Raw genomic sequence first — 11,946 nt, 5'->3', positions numbered from 1 at the left:
ATCTTCTCTCTTCTATTCTCGACTTCTGCTGAGTGTTAATAAATGCTCACCAGGGAAAAGAATGGAGTGGCAACCTTTCAGCAGATTTATCAGCCATGGAAAAGCAAGGACTGTGAGGAAGAGGAGGCTTGTGCAGACACTAATGCTATTTCAAGACCCGTCAGGAGCAGAGCAGGACCTCTGCCGCTGTCAGCTCCTCGAACCGAACAGAAGTGCAGTCTCTTGCAAAGGAAGGATGAAACTTGGTTCCTGGTGGTAACTCCAGATCTTTCCACCTGTGTTATGTCCAGCTTGGTCTAACAGCTTTTGTTTTGAACTCCTCATCTGGAAACAGCTACATGACTAGACCTTGCCCAGAAAATATGGTTAGATGTACTGGGCACTCAAATGCAATCCAAAGCATTGCAGAAGCCTCCCTAAGCTCATACAAAAGCATACATTAAAACAGTTACAAGATAGGTGGTCAAATGAAAGCCCACAAATTCCTGTGAAATAGATCTGCTGGGGTAGAGAATGAAATTACTCTATTGAGCTCACAATAATAGCAATAGTCATGATCATTCCCTACCTCTAAACATGGGCCAGTTAATAATATCTCACAAGTAAGGCCATAAAAGGCAGCTATGACCATGGAGGCATGAACATCATCTACAACAAGCTTTCAGCAAGGCAAGTGACAGAATCCATCTGGATGAATGGATTGATTAAAATGTGATGGTCTAGTAAGTACAAAACCTGCTTTCCCTTTAAAGGGAAAGACTTGATATCAAAAGACAATTAGCCAGAAATTGACCAGGGACCGTACTTCTTACTCCTGACTCACCTACTAGCCTCTAAATGCTGAGTGTGTTTTTCTAAGTATTTGTAGTTTTGTTCTAATTCAGGATGAAATTGTATTTCCTGAGTGTTAATTGATGTTGTTCTTGCTTCCTCTCCATTTAAATAGCACTATTGATTTCCTACTTTTTTCCATTATCTCTCCTAATTACTTCAAAGTATAGATATTAGCAGTTCTATTCACTAGTTAACTTGCTTCTACAACTAAGAATGGCTGCTGGCTTCAAGGAACAGGTGATGGGTATTTGTTCTTGACATTTCTATATTTACACTTGCTTTCTGCCATGGTTTCCAATTTTACTGTTTACTTGTCGTATTTTTATTAAAGATGGGTTTGAAATGTAATTTTGGACATTTCACCTCCAACAGTGATGCTTCTTAACTCCTGTTTTTTAAACTTATTTACTTGCTTCTTTGGATTGCTGTAGTTTTCTTCCTCTTGTGACTTTTTATCCCCTCTGATTTTGTGTCTTGGTGAAATGTTCTTATCTGCGAGAGAAGTGAAGGCAGAACACAATTTTCCTGTTTCCTTTACAATGTATTTTAGAATCACATCTTTGAGCAATCCTGAAGACCCATTGGCTAGTTTTAGGTTTTGACTTCTTTTTTAGAGAAATTGTAACCTGTTGGGCCTTAAATATAATGACTCCAAGATTCTCCAGCTGCCTTGGATTTTACTATTTCCTCTTGGTATATTTCTTCCACTACTCCACCTTTTCTTTGCCTCCAACTCTTCTGCTCTTCTTCTGAGGAACTGAATTAAAACTTTCACTAGCAGGAATTATGGTGTGCAGCTGTGCACACCATTTGCTGATTCCAGATTCTTTCCCTCTGTTTATGCTTTCCACACAGATTGTTGCTGCCACTGGAAAAACAAATTAAATAAAACTGGCACCCGGCTTGCTGGTGAGACTACCAGCAAACAAGCTGAGGAATGTTAGAGCTGTGTGATAGCCTTAAGAAAATAAAATTAAATAAGAAGTCCAGCTGCAATGAACTGTTTAGCACAAATGCCTAGAAAGTATTATGAAGGTGAAGTGTCCCAAAGGGGAGTGACTGCGGGTTGATTTTAATTGAGCCTAATAATCTTTGGTGTCTTTCTCCAGGTTAGGGAGCTAACAGGTTGACTTGGAGGCCCTGGAAAGGATAACTTGCTCTTTCTAAAAGGCCAGGATTTCTAGTAAAACATTTATTCCATTCTCCTATTTTCAGTAAACCATTTTGCCTGCTTATTAGTTATTGAGTATGGAGACTAAGGGGAAACATTCCCTTCTTGTTGTTAAGGGTTTGCTGAGATATTTCAACTCTGAAACCTAACTGGCAAAAACCTGGGTATCATCCAAAGTGTGTCGCCAGCTGCATGTGAATATGCATCCCTGAAATGCTAGCATTTGGCAGCCATCAAGATCTGCAAATATGAAAGTATTCGTTCTTGGATCTACCTATATGTTTATAACTTGCCTCCCCCAACTGTGTGTGAGAGTCCAAAACCAAAGAATCCCCAAATACCCTTTATATGCTCTCTGGCTCTCACTCCCACACACATTCGTACGTGCATGTGCATGTATGCATAGTTATTAGGCAAAAATACATGCAGACATACACAAAAAACAAGGCAGAAAGGAAAGCTCTCTTGAAGGGATGTCATTTGCAAGATGTAGCATTTGCAGCTTCACTTTCATTATTTTATTTGATAGAAGAAGTTTCACTTTCCTTCTGTTTTTATATGGTATTCTGTGCTGAATATGAAGTTACCAGAATTGTGTGAAGGGCAACAGGGTGGATTAAGGGCACGGCAGAAACTGGTCTGAGAGACTGTGGAGCAGAAAGGAAGATAAAGGCTAAAGAGAAGGCCTCTAAAGGCAAAAAAAAAAATGCAACTTTGTATAGCTTTTTGGATTCTTATTCCAAATGAACTTGCAAACCTCTTCTACTGTGGGTCCAGCCAAGTGATTTCAGCCATTGCAAGTGATGATTGCTGTGCATACCTCTGTCATAGAGGCAGCAGGCATTGCTGGAGAAACATGGGATTTAACAGCTGGCAGGGGGGAGGGTGGAAAAAGCAGAAAATGACCCCCTACATTTGAAAGGCGTGATGTTGCCTTGTCCCTCTCACACCCACTGTGCTTCCTTCCCTCCCTCCTACACACGCATTAATAAAACGAGTAAGGATTTCGAGCTATGCAGTTCTTGGAAATAGGTTGGAGAGCCCACAGCGCTGTAACCAATGTGTGATTCTCCTTTTAGGAATGAGTCCCATGCGCTGTGTACAGGGCTGGGGCACAAAAGCCTCGCTGCCAGCCGGGGCAGAGGCGAAGCATCCACAGCTTTTGGTTAAATTTCCCCTGGTGCTGGGAAAAACAGCATTTCTGAAAGCAAAATGGTGTTATATTTGTAAGATATAACGTAACTTTGTTTTTTACAAAAGCTCCTATTCAGCGCAGTGCAGAGCCGGGAGGCTCTGAGCAGGGCAGGACACTTCACAGTCAGATTGAAGATGGTAAACACATACAGGAGATAAAAGTTTGAGATTCTTTGGAGGCAAACCTGGTCAGCATTCAAGCTTTTGATGTGGACATGAGCCTCATCTCCTGCCTCGCTTCTGCAGCCAGTGCCTCCAAGTTCCAGTAAAGTCAGACTGGAGTTGCAGTCTCTTCTCTCACCCTTTCAGCCCCCGCCGCCACCACCACCACCTCAAACGGGTGGCTGGTGCATTGGAGGTCCTGCTTTCATCTGATTCATTCTCCTTTTCTGTCACAGTGACCTCCAGTGGTTCTCTTCATTTATGTCCTGTATGCTGTGTCCTGAAGAAATCAGGCTAATTTTTTCATCTTTATTTTTTTTCTTTTCTTTTAAACATCCACAAAGCAAAACTTCTTGAAGGGAAGAAGATCAAATGCATCAGTTCTTTAATCAGGTTATTATTGTTGCCTCTGTAGGCACTGGATTCCTCCTTGCTGAACGTACAGGAAAGGCATGCATCTGTGAGACTGGTGAAATAATTAGCTGGTGAAACAGGACCATTATTTGTGACTATTAAATGAATGAATAAAACTGTTCTGAGATCTGCCAAAATGTTCACATATAAAAAAATCAGACTGTGTAAGGGGAGGGAGGGGGTAAGAGGCTTGGAAAAACTGATTTGCTCAAGTTTGAAGCAGGTCAGGGAAGACTGGGGGAGGGGAAGGCACTAACTTCATCTCTGAGGTGGTCTCACTTTCAAAAACATTGTGAGCCCTCTTTCTGGAAGTGGTTCTCTTTATACATTCAGACTTGGCTGGCAGCGGTCACCTTGCTTGGCCTTCCCTTATTTAAAGAAACAGCTGCATATGTCAGTGTTTTTGTTGCTATTACTTTGTACCTTGTGCCAGAAGCTCTGAAGCTATAAGCCTGCTCACCTTATACGTACAGCATACAAGTCTGTACTCTTAAAGAGGACAGATGGGACAGTCCTGGAGGACAGGAATGAAAAGGAAGGACTGAAACACCTCTGTATGCAAATAAATGAAAGATTGGTATAGACTGGAAGAGGAATTGTGTTGAAAATGAGTCAAATATTTTCAAACTCCGAGGGGCCCTTGGGAGTATTTTTACACAGGCAATACTACCAACAAATGCAATGGAACATTTGCCTGATTAATGTCAGTTGAATATAGCCCTGGAGCATCCTGCCCCCCGCCTGCCCAAGCCCAACAAAACTAAACAGAAATCTGGGAGTTAAAGAAAAGCACTACGAATGATTTTGTAGTCTGTCAAAAACAGTACCAGGAAAAATTTATACATAAATTTTGTTGCTTGGAAGTGCCTGAAGTGTTCAGCCTAGTTCTGAGATACCCATGCATCTCATCTTCTGTGGGATCTTTCTCATTCTTGCTAGCCTTGTCTAGTGGCAGAAGGGAAAATATTGGTGAAATCCAGGATGACTCCCAGGAATCCAGTGTGAGATCGGCCTCTGGATTATGTGGTAGCTACTGATTTTTTATTTTTTATTTTTTCTTCCAGATGGATTAAGAGCCTGCCCTCAGACAAGCTGAGTCCTCCTGTGGACATGAGGCAGATGATGAGGGAGTGAGCACAGCCTGCAGCACAACATCTGATGCGTGTGCACTGGTCCCAGGGGTATCTTCTGCTAACATCAACAAAAGATCTGCAGGGTGTTTATAGTGCACCCAGGCAAGCATTCCTTTTACAATACCTAACAGACATTGTATATACCACTGTAGATTGTTTCATATAATCCTACCTAGGCTCTGACAAACAAGACCACATTGCAGACTGCTCTGTCCCAGCTTTGGGCAACTTGCCATTGTGATCTCTTTCCTCTTAATGTGTTAAAATCACCTAGAATGAGCCACACATTTTCCTGATGTCTTTTTTTCAGAGAATTTTAATTAGATCTTTGTAGTTGTTTTTCATTATGCATGCATACATTCTTACTACAGTGTTGTTTAAATAATATTAATAACATGCACAGCAAATTGTTAATGTGTGTTCTAAATTTCCTCATGATTTTGGACAGTAAGACTAACTCTTGTTATGTCTGTCTCTGTTGGTCTCTGGCTGCTGGCTTTTTAAATAAGTGTAACTGTTAATGGCCTCAGTGAATTAATCCGTGTCTGATAAAAACGTCCCTTAAATGGATTCAATTTAAATGATGATCTGTTGTTAGAGCTGCTCTTAACTCCAAATACTTACCCCATGTCATCTTATCATTATCTGAACAACTTGAATACAGTCATAGTGATCGTGATGTATTTAAAGTTTTCATTCTCCTGCCAATGGTGAGCCTCTGAAACTGCAAAGCTGAGAGCTCTGGATCTGCTTAGCCCTATGGATTCTTGATGTGAGAGTAAGTACAATGTAAAAAGAAAAAAAACAGTGGATGCCAGCTGCATTTCACTGACAAAATTTTCTGTATCTTATTTCATGGATTTTGTGTTTCAAATATAAACAAATCTACTCTGACCTGTAAGAACCTTCCTGTAGCCATTGTGCAACAGCTAGACTACTTGAGAAGAGGCCTTATAAAGAACAGCCTCTCTGTATCTTTCACACTTGAAAAAACCCAAAGTTTTGTCAAGTTTTTATACTGATGCCAGTTCCTCACAGTGTATCATCTGGAACTGACTGTCACCCAAGCAATTGACAATAGGGCTGTCCTGTGCTGCCCAGTTGTATTGAGAGATGAGCCTTCAAATCTTCTGAGATGCTGCTGGTGGCTTTGCCCCTGTTTTTCCCCAGAGTACATCAGCTTTGCAGATTGTGTGTTGTCATGCTTTTGCTGTGTGTGACTGATAGATTCTATGTCCCACAAACATGTAGGACCTCTCTGTGATCAGTTCTTGCAATACCAAGGACTTGTGAATGTGAACAACACCTCTGTGGTCAAGGAGACCATGCAATCCTTGCATATTTATTGATTGCAAATAATCACATGGGGCTGATATTGGTGTGTTAGGCTCAAATGCTTGAGACAGTAAAGGAAGCCCATCAACCCTATGTACATTTAAGCCAAATTCTCAGTCTCAGTGTAGTTAGTGAGTTACAAAGAGACTTGTCCTTCATCTCATGTGATTTCATATTTGTGAGTGGAATGTCATCACTACAGAATGAGGAGACTCATTATTACCCCAAAAGCATGATAAGCCCATTTGTCTTACAAAATTTTATTAAGCCTATGTGTTTTCCTAGTAAATCTCTCTTGGTTGTTATTGGAACAGGAACTGGAGCCATGCAAAATGTAGAAAGGATAATAATCTATAGACATTTCTTGCCTACTGGCATTGAAAACTGTAGACATCTTAAGTGGGTATAGCAAAGCACTAAATTTTCCCTGTTTTGTCTCAAAATTTCAAAAGCAGACTGGCCTAAAAGCCTGACTGAGGAACTGTTTACTAATACCCCCAGTTCCCATGTTGATGGGTCGCCACTCCCTTGAGCTCCAGCCTGGATGAAAGGACCCTTAAGGCAGTTCGCATTTCACACTGAGGATTAATCTGGTTGCAGGACTGAACCACTGACAAAGTGATATACAGCCAATTTTGCTTTTTATTGGAAAACAACTGGTTTTATTTGGACCAGAGTTTAGCTGCACTCAGTGCACTCTTACATGCTCATGTGTTTCCATGTTCTTTCAGCTACTAGAGGGTGAAAGAGGGCAAGAATAAATTTCTGAACACAGGTACAGTGACTAATGGTGTGAAAAGTTGAAATGTATCAGAGTAGGTCTTTTTCAGTCCTTTAGTGTAGCAACAAAATGGAAAATTTGGATACATGCTGGAAAACTCAGGTTACAAAATGGGATATTTTTTCCTTTTGTCTTGCACTAGTTTTCTGTTTGAGTGATCCAGCTCTTATAAAACGCTGTTCTAATGGCACTAATCCACACAAATCCCTCCTGCCTCTAACATACTTGTACATGCACAATCATGGTAAGAAAAACTGTTCTAGTATCTTGCTGCTAATGAAAGATTTTCTTCAGTGCATATGTGGTACTTACATTGCAGTTCCACTGGGAGAAAAATCTCTTCAAATTCTCTGAAGTTTTCCTTAAGGGAAGCTTGTGTACAATCCATAAAGTGGTCTTAAATGTGCTCTCTGAAGTCCAAACCTGTATTCTAAGGCAGCAGTGCACCCAGTAAGGTGCAGAGGATGCTCACCTGCACTGTCAGAGAACAGGATCCAGCTGTTGGAAACAGACAGTCCATGGCATATACATTACAAACCACACTGTTGGATGACTAACTCATTTGGAAGGAGGGGCATGGAGAGGGTTAGATCATAGATATTTTCCACAATAAATTAGTTAACATTTAACTATAGGAAAAAATTATTTTAGTTGTGAGAAGAGTCCAGGAAACTGATTTATAAGAGTGGACTCTAGGGGGTATGTATTCAAAGAATTGTGTGGGAAGTTGTGTGCATAACTTCCACTGAAGTCAATGTCTAGAGGGGTATTATGGTAGATGGGTGATGAGAAACTGTCTTTAAGAGCAGTCACCTGGATGAATACTGAAACCTATGGCTTACTATCTGATGACTCTATTCATAGCCTGAGTGAAAGACGTGGGACAACCAACCATGCAAAGAGAAAAAACCCAAACAAACCCAACCAACAAAATAAGGGGCAAGGGGAGGGCACAATCTCTACAAAAGTGTTTTGCCTTTCTGCACCAAAGTTTCAGTATTGCTCAGAATATTTTAGAAGAGCGGGCAGTTCTGAAGCCATTTGGAATAATAACTAGGATAAAGAGGTAAAACAGTTTATTTTAAGAGTCCAAGTGCTCTTGCTAAAATTGTGGATCAATGCATGTGCCTTTTTCCCTGCTTTGCTCTTGAAGCCCTTAGGAGAAACTAGTGGTGGTCTTAGTAGAGAAAAAATGGATACTTTCTAATGAATTTTATGCTCACGTGACCTGATTCTTCATGCTGATGGTTTCCATTTCATAATGGGAGGTGTAGTGGTGTGGTCCTCAAAAGGTAGTTTGTGCTTCCTCTGCTTGTATCTATTCTGTAATTAAATAAAGAACTTCAGAATCCAGATAAACTATTCCAGCATCTTTTCTCTACAGTAAATTATGACCAAAACCAAAGTGTTTTAAACACTCAAAGAGTGTAACTAAATACAGCCAGCATTCTCCTACTTTCTGAATTATTGCAAGAGGGCCAAATTCTCTGTGGTGGCTCAGGAGATCAAGGGCACTTACTCATAAGTGAACATACATGCTTACTACACTGTAGGTGCATTGTATTGGGAATAGTGCTGTCCACATGTTGAGATGGTGAATGCCTAAAACTAAGCCAAATATCCCGTGCTTGAAATCCCTTCCGTGAGAGCACAGACTTTTTTCAAAGTATAGCCATAAACTACATTGGCTTTGTGTGTGTGTGTCTTGAAAGCCAAATGTATGTCTGTTTTTACAAAGGACCACAAAACAAACTCTGTGAGTGGAACTCCATAGTTGGTGAGCGGCCACTGTCAAATGCACAGAACCTAAAAATGTTTGTTATTGAGGTCCAGTGTAGGGTAGCTGCTGTGAAGAACTGTCATCATTTGATGTCTCTTAAAAGATTTTATGTTCTCTAGTAAACATGTTGACTACTTTAAAACCAGAGCAGCAGTGGGGTGCCAAGTGTAGGTTCCCCTTGGAGCTTTTGGGCAGTAACAACATTTGTGAGTGTCTTAGCTGGATCTGAGAGGTGGGACAACTGTTCAGTGCACTTCCAAGATAATCCACCATCTCCTAATATGACACTCTGGCTTCGTTTATTTGTAATTCTGACTAATTTTTGACTTCTCAAGTTGAAAATTGTAACCAGTCTTTTAGAAAATTTCAGCCCAAAGAGTCATACCATTTTTTAATGCAAAACAAGGAAAATACATTTGTATTATACATGTTAAGAATACTCCAGAATTTCTTTTGAGAAGCCCTAGCACCTTTGTGGCTCAGGGCAAAAATGGAAGCTTGGAAGCACATCCTCTGCATTAGGAATGCTCTCTTATCACCTTAAAGAATACCTGGCCATGTTGTAACTCTGAAAAATCATGCTCATTGAATGAAGATTCCCTTATCAGCAATGCCCAACTGCTGTGCATGACTGCACTTTGAGTATCCCTTACTGGACAACCTAAAGTACCTCACCACCCTCTGGCTCCTGTGTTCCACCATAAGTGCTGACCCTGACATCTGAGCAGGCTTATGCTGGAAGTCTATAAGGACAAAGGCAGACTATCCCTACAATGTCTGCTTAGCCAGGAGACTGGGAAAAGACACTTCGACAGGGTGGTGTAAAGCAACAGTGAGGAAGAAGTCTCCCCTCTCTGCTCTAGTTGGGTTTGCTGCCAGCAGGTAAGTAGAGGACAGGAGAAAGCAGGTGTGGCTGCTGAGGAGAGAGCATAACCAGCCAAGAGAAAAGCTGGGATGAAGAACTTGGAGAAACACAGGATCAGTGACTGTGAGCCAGGATGTGAAGGAAAGACTTGCTGAGCCAGGAAGCTAGTGAAGGAAGCTGACATGAGTGATGTCTGGGATTGGGTGGCCAAAGAGGAGGGAAGACTGAGTGTTGCTGAGGAAGGTGGGGACCAGGAAAAACAGAGTGTGCTGGTTTAGGCTGGGATAGAGTTAATTTTCTTCCTAGTAGCTGGTATAGTTCTGTGTTTTGGATTTAGTATGAGAAGAATGTTGATAATAAACCGATGTATTGGTGGTTGCCAAGCAAGGTTTATTCCAAGTCAAGGACTTTTCAGCAGGAAGACTGCAGGGGCACAAGAAGCTGGGAGGGGACACAATCAGGACAGATCACCAAAACTGTCTAAAGGGATATTCGATATCATATGATATCATGGTCAGTATATATTTTGGGGGAAGAAGGAAAGGGGACACATTTGGAGCTATGGCATTTTTCTTCCCAAGGAAATGTTACATGTGATGGAGTCTTGCATTCCTGGAGAAGGCTGAACACTGACCTGGGTAGAAAATCACAAAAACACTGAATCACAGAATGATTGAGGTTGGAAGGGACCTCTGGAGATCATCTAGTCCAATCCACCCAGAGCAGATCACACAGGAATGTGTCCAAGTGGGTTTTGAATGTCTCCAGAGAAGGAGACTCCACAACCTCTCTGGCAGCCTGTTCCAGTGCTCTGGCATCCTCAAAGTAAAGAAGGTTCTCCTCATATTCAGATGGAACCTCCTATGCTTCAGTTTGTGCCCATTGCCCCTCATCCTGTTTTGGGGCACCACTGAAAAGAGTCTGGTTCCATCCTCTTGACACCCACTCTTGAGATATTTATAAGTGTAAATAAGGTCCCCTATCAGCCTGCTCTTCTCCAAGCTGAACAGACACAGTTCTTTCAGTCTTTTCTTATATAATAAGAAAGATGCTCCAGCCTCCAAATCATCTTTGTAGCACTCTGCTGGACTCTATCCAGTAATTCCTCATCCTTCTTAAACTGGGGAGCCCAGAACTGGACACAGTAATCCTAATGCAGCCTCGCTGGGGCAGAGTAGAGTGGGAGGATAACCTTCCTCAACCTGCTGGTCACACTCTTTCTAATGCACCCAAGGATATGACTGGCTATCTTGGCAACAAGGGCACATTGCTGGTTCATGGTCAACCTGTTGTCCACCAGGACTCCCAGGTCCTTCTCTGCAGAGCTGCTTTCCAGCAGGTCAGCCCCCAACCTCTACTGGTGCTTAGGGTTATTCCTCCCCAGGTGCAGGACCCTACACTTGCCCTTGTTGAACTTCATCAGGTTCTTCTTTGCCCAGTCCTCCAGCCTGTCAAGATCACACTGAATGTCAGCACAGCCTTCTGGTGTATCAACCCTTCCCCTCAGTTTTGTGTCATCAGCAAACTTGCTGAGGGTACACTCAGTCTCTTCATCCAGATCATTGATGAACAGGTTAAACAAGACTGGACCCAGTACTGACCCCTGAGGAACATCTCTAACTACAGACCTCCAACTAGGCTCTGCACCACTGATCACAACCCTGGTTGTTTCTGGTGGGAGCAGAAAGAGTGAGCCAAGCCGAGCACAGGGTAGCTGACATCAAATGAAAAAAACAAAAGCTGGATTTTGGTTTCAGCAGAGAAAAAGGAATGAGGCATGGATGGGGAAGCAGAGGTGGGAGGAGAGAGAGGGAAAATAGGTGAAAGAAGTAAGACCTGTAACATGTAACCATGTAATCCTAGCTCTTACTGTAATGTGGGAGCAAAGAAGCCAAATGAATATAATGTGAGTAACCTGCCTCGCTCCAAGAGTGCCTCCTTACCCATAATGCTCTCCATTTTAGGCATGTTTAGGTGAGCACATATTCCATCTAGAACATCAAGTGGTCAGACACACATGAATGTAAAAGTGCAGCCTTCCAAGAGTTCATACAATGCAAAGGTTGAAGCTCCAGCACCATTCAAAAAAAATTGATGTCATGCATATCAGAAAATATGAAGATAAGTCTAGATTACTGCAGGATCTTTGAGACAAGTTGGATCATGGGAGTTGAACTGTATGGGAAACTGAAATCTCTGGAAGATTTTAGCCCCCCCACATTTAGGAAAGAAAAGCTGCTGTAGTTTGTCTCAGAAACAAGGGTCTTCCAGATTTAT

This window comes from Streptopelia decaocto (assembly GCF_964273445.1).
Source record: "Streptopelia decaocto genome assembly, chromosome: 1".
NCBI classification, from domain to species: Eukaryota; Metazoa; Chordata; class Aves; order Columbiformes; family Columbidae; genus Streptopelia; species Streptopelia decaocto.
This window is presented reverse-complemented; position numbering follows the sequence as displayed.